At 43.1% G+C, this 14125-nt stretch overlaps 1 non-coding gene across 1 annotated transcript; it reads right to left on the bottom strand.

Moving 5' to 3' along the window:
• Positions 1 to 2379: 2379 nt before the first annotated feature.
• Positions 2380 to 2486, bottom strand: LOC132642966 (small nucleolar RNA R71). Its single transcript, XR_009583434.1, has one exon. It is a non-coding gene; the product is annotated as a small nucleolar RNA R71 (small nucleolar RNA).
• Between the last annotated feature and the right edge of the window lie 11639 nt (positions 2487 to 14125).

Genomic DNA, 14125 nt, shown 5'->3' on the forward strand with positions numbered 1-14125 from the left:
GGCAACAAGGTCAAAGTGAACCGATCCAAAATCTTTAAACTCTCTCGAATGGGGACTGCCACATCAAATTTTGCTAAGACTGGGATTCAGGTGTCCGAAAATACCGGCCCTAAAAAAGAATAGCCGAAAACACCGGCCCTAAAATACCTATCGTGATTCGGAGACGTCTGAATTCACAAAGAATTAGATAAGTCTCACGGGCAAAAAGCTTGATTAAATTCCCGGACAAAACATACGGGATGAAGAGAAAAGCCGATATTCAGGCACAGTGCGGAATAATGACTCCGAGTCTTCCTGTCCTTAAAACAAACCGACAATTCGGGCAAAATTCATAACAAACATTCAAACAAAAGAGTAAAAAAAATCAAGAAAAATGCATGTTCTATTTATACAAAGGTTTTGACACCGGAAACCCCTACAAAGGCAAAAAACAAAAGGCTAAGTTGATGAGTCGTGAAATTACGGCTCATTCGACGCCAATTACTTAATCTTTTGGAAATACCCAAGTGCTTTTGATGTCGTTTCTAGTGTTTTTGTGTCAATTTGTAGAATAACATATGCCGGAAGCAACTTGAAGCAAAACGAAGCAAAATGAAGCATAAACCCAGCAGGATTGAACAATGGCACCACCTGCGAATCGCAGGTACCACATGCGAGTCGCAGGTGGTGCAGCACCTGTTGACAGAGAGGACAAATTTGAGAATCACATGTGGCACCACATGCGACACCACCTGCGAGTCGCAGGTGTGACCTGCGAATCGCGGGTCGTGTCGCGGATGCTGCTCAACAATTAACTAAAGATGCATAACCTGCGATGGTCTGGTGAAATCCGCGATTCGTGGGTTGAACATGCGACATTAGGTGCGATTCGCACTCTATGCACAGGGGCAATTTTGTCTGGAAATTGTTCTCGTTTTTGGACCTGCTATAAATAGATTGCTAAGGTTTTGAATTGGGCTCTCCTGCAGTTTTTGGTATAGATTTCTTTTAGAGGCACAAACCCTAGGTCTTTAATCTTAGAAGTGGTTGGAGCATTTAAGGCAACAACTTCTCTCTCATTCCATCTTGTTTTTTCATTGTAAGTGTGTTATGTTAATCTTTAACCTTTTTCTGTCAACAAACATTATGAGTAGCTAATTTAAATTCTAAGGTTGTGAATCCCATGATGGGTATTGTGTGAATGGGTTTCTGTTATTGATATATGCATAATGGTTGTCGTTATTTATTCAATCTTTGAGTTGTAACGTAGGGTAATGATTGCACGCATTAGCCGAAGCCATTATATTGACTTTTCTTGGAAAAGAGAGTCAATATTGGTAAGATTGAATAACAATGACTCGAGGCGTTAACCCTCGTTTAATAGACTAACTTAGGAATAAGAATAAGTCTAAATTGGTATTATTGGTCGCTCTTCGATTGTAACTCTTTTATATTCGGAAGAATCATAAAGAGGAAATACTTCTTAACTGTTGGGAAACATTAAGAAGTCTTTAAGAGATCAAGTGCATATTCATAGAACAACCATTAAAAGTATATCACTTTGAAACCTGAAGCATATTATCTAATCAAATTGGGAAACACAACCTTAGTCTCTCTCTCACATTAATTACATTTTAAGTCAAAGTATTCAATTACATTATTCAACAATCAATTCGAACTATCCGGAATAGGATTAAAGCATTTAAAGACTGGTATCGCATACAATTAGTACTCTTTTCTCTCCATATTCCCTGTGGGATTCGACCCCAACCTTGTTGGGTTACTATATTTGACAACGTCCGCTTTACGCCATTAATAGGTGTAATTTGAGCGTATCAAATTTTGGCGCCGTTGCCGGGGAATACGGTTTAGAAATTACTAATTGTTGTGTACTCTTCTTTAAAACTTTTTCTATTCCATCACATCTTGTTTGCTGTTTTAGTGAACCAGGTGAACATGGCAGGAAGACATAATCGCAATCAAGGAAACCAAGGGGGGGTCCAAGTGAACCATCCTGCACCAGAAGAAGAGGAGGATGAGAATGTATTTGCGGAATTCATCGACGAAGCTGATTACGCTTCTGTTGTAGTTCCTCCTAGAACGGGAAATGCTAATTTCAAAATTGATAGTTCTTTCTATCAGCTATTGAAACTTGAAGGCTATTTCCGAAATTCTTCGGAGGATTGTCCACTTCGACACCTGAAGAATTTCGTGCATGTATGTTCTCAACAATCTCAAGGTGCTGTTCCTGTTGATGCACTGCGGTTACGGGTTTTCAAATATTCCTTGGCTGGTCAAGCAAGGGAATGGTATGAAAAGCTCCCCAGTAATACTATTCATACCTGGAACGAGTTAGCCAATATATTCTTGAAAAAGTGGTTTCCACCAAGCAAAAAGGCTGAGCTTAGGGACAAGATCTTTGAGTTCAAACAACTTCCGGGGGAACAATTATATGCAGCATGGGAGCGTTTCAAATATTATCTAACTCAATCTCCGACTCATGGATTTCCGGATGCTATCCTCGCCGAGAAATTCTACAAGGGGTTAGATACCGTGAATCAAATTGCTGTCAACACTGCAGCTGGGGGATGCTTCATGGATAAATCATTTGTCAACATCACCAGGTTGCTCGACAAGCTTACTACCCACAACAAAGCTTGGCATTCTAGTGATAGTGAAATCCTGTCTTATGGTAGTCCCTCTATTGCCGCGGTGGCCAAAGAAAATCATGAGCGAGATCATGCTTTCGCACAATTGCAAACCACCGTGGATTTATTATCAAAGAGGCTTACGGAGAAAGAGGCTAAGAGTGTGAATGTTGTCGAAGAAATGCCACCTCATACTCCAGGAATGTACCAAGTCTTGGAGGAAGCTTATCTAGAGGGGCAACCACAACGCGAGGATGCAAATTATATTGATCACAATCAATGGGGTTACCAAAAGCCATGGAGACCACAACAACAAAGCAATGAATATGGTAGAAATGAATATGGTGGTTCGGAAAGAAGGGATTACAACAACAACAACTATGGTAATCGGAATTCCAATGCCTATGTTCCACCAAAGGGCCGTACGTCTAACTCTCAGAATTGGCGAGAAAATCCTTCCAATGATCAAGGAACCTCTCGGATGGAATCTATGCTTGAAAAGATATTGGACAACCAGCAAAAGAGTGACAAGAAGATGGAAAATTTGACCGAAGTGGTAGGCTCTCACACCGCTTCGATTCATAAACTTGAGTCACAAATGAGAGATCTCTCTCGTGAGCAACACCCACCTCAAAGAGGGGGCCTTCCTAGCGACACAGTTCCGAACCCAAGGAGTAGTGGAGGCGATCACATTGCATCATGCAAAGCTATTTCCACTAGAAGCGGAAAGATCCTTGATGCGGTGAAACAGAAAGTGGTTGAACCTATCAGTGTCGAGCCGACTATTGATGAGATTATTGAAGAAGAGGTCGAGGAAGAAATAGAGGCACCAGTTGAAGTGCCTATTGTTGTGGAAAATTATAAGGAAGCACACCCTAGTGTTCAAAAGGGTGATGAGGAGCCAAGTGTTGAAAAAGCCACCGGAGAAAGCTTTCAAAAGAGTAAGGTCACGGGGGCAATCAAACCCTTGACTCAAACTTATAAGTCTCCTCCTCCGTTCCCACAAAGATTGATGAAAAGAACGGAGGATGCCAAGTGCCAACGATTCTACGACCAATTGAAGGGGTTGTCAATGAATGTTCCATTCCTAGACGCATTCCAGGAGATGCCGGGATTTGCCAAATACTTGAAAGATTTGTTGACAAAGAAAAGGGCAGTCAAGCATGATACGGTGGGAGTCACCCACCGTGTGAGTTCTATTATTTCGTCATCAAATGTTGAGAAGAAGGGAGATCCTGGAGCTTTCACGATCCCATGCACCATCGGTCATCATAATTTTACCCGTGCTTTATGTGACAATGGAGCTAGTATTAATTTAATGCCACTAGCCATATATAAGCAATTCGGGTTGGGAACACCTAAACCAACAAGCATGCGTCTCCAAATGGCCGACAGAACAATCAAAAGACCGGTGGGGGTTGTTGATGATATCCTTGTTAGAGTGGGGAAATTCTTATTACCGGCAGATTTTGTCATCCTTGATTGTGCGGTTGACAAAGAAGTCCCAATTATTTTGGGAAGGCCATTTCTTGCTACCGGAAGAGCCTTAATGGACTCGAAAAGGAATGAAATAAAATTCCGAGTCAATGATGAAGAAGTAACCTTCCAAGCTAGCAAAGGCTTAAAGTTGCCTAGTGCTTATGAAAGCATTTCTGTCATCGATTCATTCGATGAGATAGACGAAGCGGTGGAGCATCAGCTAGAAGAGGAGCACTTCGATGAGGCACTTTCAGCCATTTTGGTGAACTTTGAGGCGGATGACATGATGGGATATATCGAAGCAGTTAATTCTCTCATTGGCCGGGGTTCGTATTCTTATGCGCCGAAGAAATTATCTCTCGATCTTGATAAGAGAACCACTCCTCCAGCCAAGCCTTCGATTATTGAGCCTCCAAAACTTGAGCTCAAGCTACTTCCTTCTCATTTGAAGTATGCTTTTCTTTGCCCAGATAATACTTTACCGGTTATTCTTTCATCTTTGCTGAATGAGGATCAAACTCAAAAGGTGCTTGAAGTATTGCGGGTGTATCGCAGATCCATCGGGTGGACTATTGCAGATATTAGGGGAATTCCCTCGGGTATTTGCGAACATAGAATTGAGCTTGAAGAGGATAGTTCATCCAGTGTTGAGCATCAAAGGAGGCTAAACCCTCCTATGCAAGAAGTGGTCAAGAAAGAGATAATCAAATGGTTAGATGCGGGTGTTGTATACCCAATTGCAAACAGTCCATGGGTTAGTCCGGTACAATGTGTGCCAAAGAAGGGAGGCATTACCGTTGTTCCTAACTCCAAGAATGAGTTGATTCCTACAAGGACAGTTACCGGATGGAGAGTGTGTATGGACTACCGAAAGCTGAACACCGCAACGTGTAAAGACCACTTCCCTATGCCTTTTATTGATCAAATGCTTGATCGGCTAGCTGGAAGAGCGTATTACTGCTTTTTGGATGGGTACTCGGGGTACAATCAAATCAGCATTGCATTAGAGGACCAGGAAAATACCACTTTCACCTGTCCTTATGGCACTTTTACGTTTAGCCGCATGCCTTTCGGCTTATGTAATGCCCCAGCTACTTTCCAACGGTGTATGATGTCTATTTTCTCAGATATGGTAGAAGATTTCTTGGAAGTCTTCATGGATGATTTTTCTATTGTTGGTGATTCCTTTGATGAATGTCTTGCCAATCTAGGCCAGGTATTGAAGCGATGCGAGGAAACCAACCTTGTACTTAATTGGGAGAAATGTCATTTCATGGTGACAGAAGGGATTGTCTTGGGCCATAAAATCTCCGAAAAGGGCATTGAGGTAGATCGAGCAAAAGTTGATGTAATAGCCAAACTCCCTCCACCAATCTCTGTAAAGGGGGTTCGCAGTTTCTTGGGACATGCCGGTTTCTATCGGTGATTCATCAAGGATTTCTCCAAGATCACCACCCCGATGTGTAATGAAAAAGAAGATAAGTTTGCATTTGATGAGAAATGCCTTAAGGCGTTTAATGAGTTGGAGGAAAGGCTCACATCTACTCCAATTATTGTATCTCCGGATTGGTCAATGCCTTTTGAGCTCATGTGTGATGCAAGCGGATTTGCTATTGGTGCGGTGCTTGGGCAAAGGCACAACAAAATCATGCACCTAATTTATTATGCTAGCAAGACCCTCAATGGAGCTCAAATGAATTACACGGTCACCGAGCAAGAACTTCTAGCCATTGTCTATGCGTTTGAGAAGTTCCGGGCTTATCTACTTGGATCTAAAGTGGTTGTTCATACAGATCATGCGGCTTTGAGATACTTAATGACAAAGAAGGATGCCAAACCAAGGTTTATTCGTTGGGTCTTGTTATTTCAAGAGTTTGACTTTGAAGTCAAAGATCGAAGGGGTTGTGAAAACCAAGTTGCGGATCATCTATCTCGACTTGAGGAAGCTGGGAGACCAAGTGGAAATCTTGAGGTGAATGATGTTTTCCCGGATGAAAGGCTCTTGGCTGTGACTTGTGAGGTTGCCCCTTGGTATGTAGATATCGCCAACTTTTTGGTGACAGGTCTTATCCCTGACGATGTCAAAGCTTACCAAAAGAAGAAATTCTTGAGAGATAGTCGTCAATACTATTGGGATGAGCCCTATTTATTCCGCACTTGTGCCGACAACATCATTCGGAGATGTGTGGCCGAATCTGAGACCATGGACATCTTGAAGGCGTGCCATGACTCCCCCGTGGGCGGTCATCATAGTGGGAACCGCACAGCAGCCAAAGTACTTGAATGTGGCTATTATTGGCCCACCATGTATCATGATTCTAATTTAATGGTGAAATATTGTGACCAATGTCAACGGCAGGGATCAATTGGGAGGAAGCATGAAATGCCCATGAATTTTGTCATGGAGGTTGAACTGTTTGATGTATGGGGCATCGACTTTATGGGGCCCTTTATAAGTTCTCGTGGTATGCGATACATCCTGGTCGCGGTTGATTATGTGTCCAAGTGGGTTGAAGTTGTAGCATTGCCTAACAATGATGGCAAGAGTGTCACCCAATTTCTCAAAAGAAACATATTCACGAGGTTTGGCACTCCACGGGCAATCATTAGTGATGGTGGCACTCACTTTTGCAACAGGCAATTCGCGCATCTCTTAGAGAAGTATGGAGTGCAGCACAGGGTGGCAACTCCTTACCACCCCCAAACCAGTGGGAAAGTTGAAGTCTCAAATAGGGAGATTAAGAGCATTTTAGCAAAGACGGTTAATGCAAACAGAACTGATTGGTCATCTAAGCTTGATGACACTCTTTGGGCGTATAGAACAGCTTTCAAGACACCCATTGGTACTTCCCCTTATCGGCTGGTATTCGGAAAAACTTGTCATTTACCTGTTGAACTCGAACACAAGGCTTTGTGGGCATTAAAAAAATTAAACATGAATTGGGACGAAGCAACCAATCTGCGGTTGTTTCAAATGAATGAAATGGATGAGTTTCGACATCATGCCTATGAGAGTGCTAGTTTGTACAAGGAAAGGATGAAACACTATCATGATGTCAAACTTCTGAAGCGAGATTTTCAACCCGGTGATTCGGTGTTGCTGTTCAATTCGAGGTTGAAACTCTTTCCAGGCAAGTTGAAATCGAAGTGGTCCGGCCCTTTCACTTTGGTGAGTGTGTCACCCAATGGATCAATGGAGTTAAAGTCTGGTGACGGGACACGCACTTTCAGAGTCAATAGTCATCAGGTAAAGCACTACCATTGGATGGTTGATGGTGACAAAATTGTTGATGCTCACCGGTTAAAACATGGCACCGGACCTTAGCATCCAATGAGGTATCACGTCGTGCTGCGACGTAAAATCAAGCGCTTCTTGGGAGGCAACCCAAGTTTCATTTTCATGTGTTTAGTGTTCTTACTTTTATGATGTTTTGATGTGTGTCCAAGTGTGCAGGAATAAAATGTGCACAAAGAAGAAGAATTGGAAAAATGCCAACTGACAAGACATGCGACACCACATGCGATTCGCATGTGGTGTCTGCAACAACATATGCGTCTCGCGTCTGATGCCAAAATTCAGCCAATGTGAACCAAAGTTTCTGTCAACATATGCGACGGAGTGTCACAACATGCGACTCGCATGTTACACATGCGACACAATACGCGAGTCGCATGTTGTGCAGGTAATTGAAAGGTCACGGGTCGACCCGACCCGACGGGAATCGTTTTGGTTTAAATAAAAAGAGAACGGTTGTTTTTCAGTTATCATTTTCACGATTCCCTCTCCTTCTTCTCTCCTACATCATCCCATAGATCCATTACACTCCAATCACTCTAATTCACATCACCAAATCTTGAATACTGATCCCATTCCTTGTACCCTAAAAAAAAGAGGTGGTTTCAAGGTTTCCAATTTTCATTAATTCTCAAGGTATGTCAACTTTGCTTTTCTTTACATTAAGTGGTACTTACGAGCTGTCACACGTAATGTAATTGGTTTGTTGATTAGATTTGTCTTATGTGATTATGTGGGTTGTTAGAAATTGATGAAAAATGGGGAATTCTTGAGTACCCATGATTGTGTAGTCCTTCTAGGAATTGGTTGTTGATGACGAATGAGATAACGACTGGGGAATTCTTGAGTACCCATTGTTGTAAGAATTTTTAATTCAGACTCGCTCGCAACCTATGTGATTAAATGCCTAAATGACCCTTTGAATGTTTGGATGTTGCGGAAATATGATCGTTCGCCAAAATGGGGAATTCTTGAGTACCCATGGCACATATGCCTTTTGAATTATAAAGTGTCATTGTCTGTTGTGAAGAACAATCATCGAACATAGGTGTGTGTGAGTAATTGAAAAGAACTTTTAACTGTCTCACCTGCGAGCATAATTCGCGATTCGCATGTTTGACATGCGAATCGCACCTTATGTCGCAGGTGTTGACAGTGAAGAACATGTTCACTGGCATCATCCGCGACAGCATCAGCGAGTCGCAGGTCACACATGCGACTCGCATGTTATGCTTCGCGGGTGGTGCCATCCTTCGATGTTTTGTTTTTGTTCTCCTTATATATACCTTTTTATTGTTGCTAAACAAACACCATAAATAATGGGTATATTGTTTGTATGTTGTGCAGGATGGTTCAATCAAATCAACCTCAAAGTGGAGGAAGACGAGCAACACGACAAACCTCCACCTCTAGGAGAAAAGAAAAGGCACCGGCTGATCCCGTCCCCCAGTCTGAAGAGGGGACACATAGAGCTTCCTCCCCTGAGCCCGAAGATGCCGTCACTAGAGGTCAGCGAAGAGAGGCAATGGAGTAACGATTCACCGTGCCTGGATCCAGGGAGCTGTATAAGACTTGGAATGCAATTAAGTCTTATGAGAATCCAGTCCGGGGCCTCATTGTCGAGAAAAGGGTCACTCTACAGTGGCTGCAAGATCAATGCCCAGGCATCATTCGCAAGCTTGAGGCCTTGAGATGGACCTATTTCATGCAGCCTGCTGAATACTGCCCGACCCTGGTAATGGAATTCTATGCAGCTTATGCGGCTACATTGAACGCAAAGAGGACGCGCCGCACACCAAAGAAAAACTTGGAGCACCTCTGTTGGGTTCCGGTTCGGGGGAAGGAGATTGATTGTGCTGCAGATACCATAACATCAATCCTCTATGAGCAACGCAGCGAAACAGACCCTGTTGAAGGTTGGCCTCCGGTTAGTTCTGAATATGAATTGAAGATGGAAAACCCGGAGGATCAACGCGAGCGGGTAGCTTCAGTGATTGCCTCAGGGACTCCACCATGGCTGGATCCATCTATCCCGATTGAGAAAAACACTTTCAACCGCGAAGCCAAGTTTTGGTTATCCTTAGTATCATCGCGGGTGAGTCCTTCCAAGAATAGCACTGACATACCTATTGCAAAGTGTATTCTCATTGCTTCACTGATGTCCGGGTACCTTGTCGATGTGGGGGTAATTATCCGAGACGAGATCAAGAATAGGTCCACTCAAAAGAACACATCGCTCTCATTTCCTTGTTTGATCACTACACTATGCCGCCGGAAAGAGGTTCGTGATATTCCTCGGGTGGACAGGAATTTACCGGCTGATCAAATGATAGATTACACAAAATTAGAACCGGGGACTAGGAAGCGAAAACGAGTGAGCACAAAGCCTAGAGCTTCGGGAACAACACTTGATGCTCATATTCTTGAGCCCGAAGACTTGGCCACTGATAATGAGGAGATAACTCCCTTCACTGCCCCTCCAGTACCGAGGTCTGACCCTCCAAGTTCTTCCACTACAGTTCCCACTGACACAATTCCGCCATCCACCACAGCAGCCCGTGGAGTGTCTACTGAGGGTATGCGAGTACTCCGGGCAACAGATGCAAAAGTTAATTGGTTGGTTGAGAGGCTTCCCAATTTTGTGAAAGAGGCAATTGAGGCAGCCATGGCACCCTACACTCAGGCGATCACAGAAATTAAGGCGGAGCAGGACAAAATTAAGGAGCATGTTCGCCACATTGATCGTCGGTTGGAGCAGATTGAGGGGGGCAGTGTAGGTGGCCTTCCGGCCATTCGGGCGGACCTCGCTAAAGTCAAAGAGGACATTCGAGTATTACAGGTCCCCGACATTGAGCTGAGTGCACCCATTCTACCTTCCGGTGCTTCCTTGTTCTCCACTGGGCCCACAGCGCCTGCCATGCCTTCAGGAAAAGGGGTGGTGGAGCCCACTAGGGAGGAAGAAGACACTAAAGAAGACACTGAAGAAGAAGAGGAGGAAAAAAGTGATGAAGAGTTTGATGAGGAGCTGGAGGTTGACCCATCTTTTGAGAAGGCACGTACTTCCGCCCGGGCTGCTGGTATCGCTGAGGATGAGATTGATACGTTTGTGGCGATGCAACAGTCCCTTGAGGCAAGCAGGAAAACCAGGGGGGCATCTCGACCCCCGAGGGCGGGTGAGTCTAGTTCATCCACCGCTCCTCCAGCTGACACTGCCATGCTTTCATTGATCATACCTCCGTTGGAGGTCCTCCCTGCCGATCAGACACCATCGGACGCCAGGCGTCCATCGTGAGTTACTCATCCCTTGTACTATATTTGATGCATTGGGGACAATGCATATTCCTTTTGTTGGGGGTAGGACAGCTCACGCGGCATATATTTGTTTTTATTGTTTTAGGATAACTCATGTTTAAGTTTGTACACTTGTACTTTGTCATTGCCAAGTATAATAGTGATGATTGATCGGTTTATAAATTTTTCTTGTTTCGTTTTCATCGTATTTTGATAACACACCTCCTAAAATTCTTGCATACGTACTCAGAGGAGAGGAATAACACTAATATGACTCATTTGGTGATACACAAATGATTTGCAAGTCTAAAATGATGGGTTGAGAAGTAGTTAGAAGTTAGCAAAGTAATCCATGTGCCATGTGTGTAAAAGGTTATTGTTCTAGTCTTGTGCATAATTGTGGTCTAGAACTTGCCCGGAAAGTATCTCAAGGCGAAATACTAAACTACACTTGTTTGAAAAAGGATATTAGGCTCTTTTTGGACCACCACTAAACCTAAAAACTCCTACCCATTACATTGATATCCTAGTTAACCCATTTTTGAGCCGTAACTTTGTTTTTCTTTTCTTTCATTACAACCATATCCACTCTGTAGCACCCTATCTCCCTAAGCAAATCGAATACGCTACAATAGGCTAAAACGCATAAGTTTGGGGGTGGTAGCTTAAAAAAAAAAAAAAAAAGACGATGTAGATAGTTGTGTAAAGAAAGATGTGTAAATGTACACATAAATCCTAGGTTTAGCAATAAACGCAAGTGTGTGAATAATGGTTGTAACGTAAAGAACAAGTGGGGAACTAGAGAAGCAATAACGACATTGGCAAAAGGAGGCACAAAAATCTTAAATGCTAAATAAGGGACGGATTAGGTGAAACAAGCGTGTTCGAAAATGCGTAGGGAGACGTCAAGTCACTCTTACCCAAATTTCACCCCACCTTAACCCAGAACCTTAGCTATGACCCGCAAGTCCTAATTGATTTTGAACAAAGTGTGTTTATATTAGTGGAGAAATACTTAAAGGGCAAGCTTATGGCACCACAATTTTTTTTGTACTTGTACATTTTCTTTTCTGAGTGTGAGTGATTCTCTCCTTACTCGTCTTTTGTCCCAGTTGCTATTCATGAATATGTGTGTGTGGGACTTTCTTTGGTCTTATCGTGAGGGCATGTGGATTACTAGGCTCAATGAAAGAATTACTTCTTGACGCCTCATTCAAAGCCGTTCTTTTAAATATAGAATAACATTGTGTCATCAAGTGCATCAGTTGGTTAATGCTCGCCTATTGAGGAAAGGCACCATGTCCCGCAACAAGAAGAAGGGGAACTCGTATTTTGAAACAATTAATGTTTTGGCTGATTTCGATCATCATTGTAGTACCTAGCAATTGGCATATATGGTAGTTCTGTTTTAAATGCTTGAGGACAAGCAAAATTATAAGTTTGGGGGTTGTTGATGAGTCGTGAAATTACGGCTCATTCGACGCCAATTACTTAATCTTTTGGAAATACCCAACTGCTTTTGATGTCGTTTCTAGTGTTTTTGTGTCAATTTGTAGAATAACATATGCTGGAAGCAACTTGAAGCAAAACGAAGCAAAATGAAGCATAAACCCAACAGGACTGAACAATGGCACCACCTGTGAATCGCAGGTACCACATGCGAGTCGCAGGTGGTGCAGCACCTGTTGACAGAGAGGACAAATTTGAGAATCACATGTGGCACCACATGCGACACCACTTGCGAGTCGCAGGTGTGACCTGTGAATCGCTGGTTGTGTCGCGGATGCTGCTCAACAATTAACTGAAGATGCATAACCTGCGATGGTCTGGTGAAATACGCGATTCGCGGGTTGAACATGCGACATTAGGTGCGATTCGCACTCTATGCACAGGGGAAATTTTGTCTGGAAATTGTTCTCGTTTTTGGACCTGCTATAAATAGATTGCTAAGGTTTTGAATTGGGCTCTCCTGCAGTTTTTGGCATAGATTTCTTTTAGAGGCACAAACCCTAGGTCTTTAATCTTAGAAATGGTTGGAGCATTTAAGGCAACAACTTCTCTCTCATTCCATCTTGTATTTTCATTGTAAGTGTGTTATGTTAATCTTTAACCTTTTTCTGTCAACAAACATTATGAGTAGCTAATTTAAATTCTAAGGTTGTGAATCCCATGATGGGTATTGTGTGAATGGGTTTCTGTTATTGATATATGCATAATGGTTGTCGTTATTTATTCAATCTTTGAGTTGTAACGTAGGGTAATGATTGCAGGCATTAGCCGAAGCCATTATATTGACTTTTCTTGGAAAAGAGAGTCAATATTGGTAAGATTGAATAACAATGACTCGAGGCGTTAACCCTCGTTTAATAGACTAACTTAGGAATAAGAATAAGTCTCAATTGGTATTATTGGTCGCTCTTCGATTGTAACTCTTTTATATTCGGAAGAATCATAAAGAGGAAATACTGCTTAACTGTTGGGAAACATTAAGAAGTCTTTAAGAGATCAAGTGCATATTCATAGAACAACCATTAAAAGTATATCACTTTGAAACCTGAAGCATATTATCTAATCAAATTGCGAAACACAACCTTAGTCTCTCTCTCACATTAATTACATTTTAAGTCAAAGTATTCAATTACATTATTCAACAATCAATTCGAACTATCCGGAATAGGATTAAAGCATTTAAAGACCGGTATCGCATACGATTAGTACTCTTTTCTCTCCATATTCCCTGTGGGATTCGACCCTAACCTTGTTGGGTTACTATATTTGACAACGTCCGCTTTACGCCATTAATAGGTGTAATTTGAGCGTATCATAAGTACAGGCCCTGGTCTATCCGGTATGGCTGGATCCGGAGTGTTCGGACACTGTCCGCTCGGAGTCGTCAGAGTCAGTCTAGAGGGCTCTCTTAGCTTCTTCCTCGACCCTTTTAGCTTCGCGTATCAGGGCCGGAAGATCCGCAAAGCCATGCCCAGCTTGCTCAAGGGTGATCCTCCGAGACTTCCACCGTTCATACTCCACAGCAATCATAGTATGAGCCTCGGCAGCCTCCACACTCTTAAGGGCTTCTGCCAAATCGGCCTCAGCCTGGGCTAGTTTTTCCACCAGTTCATCCCGCTCTTCCTCAAAGACCCTTTGGACTTGAGTGGCCGACTCGAGCTCGGCCTTGAGAAGGTCATTAGCATCGGCCGTCTCCTCGAGTTCGATTTTCAGCTTATCACATATCCGGGCCCTCTCCTCTGCTTTCTGCTCAAACACCGTTATCCGCTCTTTGTACTTGGCACTCTCATATTCGAGTAGCCGATGCCTTTCGTCCATGCTCGTGGCATCGAACTTGACCGAGTCCAGCTCCCCCCGGAGTTGAGAGATGGTGGTTTCGAGCTCACCAAGCCTTGAGGAAAAACGAGCATTGTCCTGGCTAAGG

This window comes from Lycium barbarum, chromosome 5, assembly GCF_019175385.1.
Source record: "Lycium barbarum isolate Lr01 chromosome 5, ASM1917538v2, whole genome shotgun sequence".
NCBI classification, from domain to species: domain Eukaryota; kingdom Viridiplantae; phylum Streptophyta; class Magnoliopsida; order Solanales; family Solanaceae; genus Lycium; species Lycium barbarum.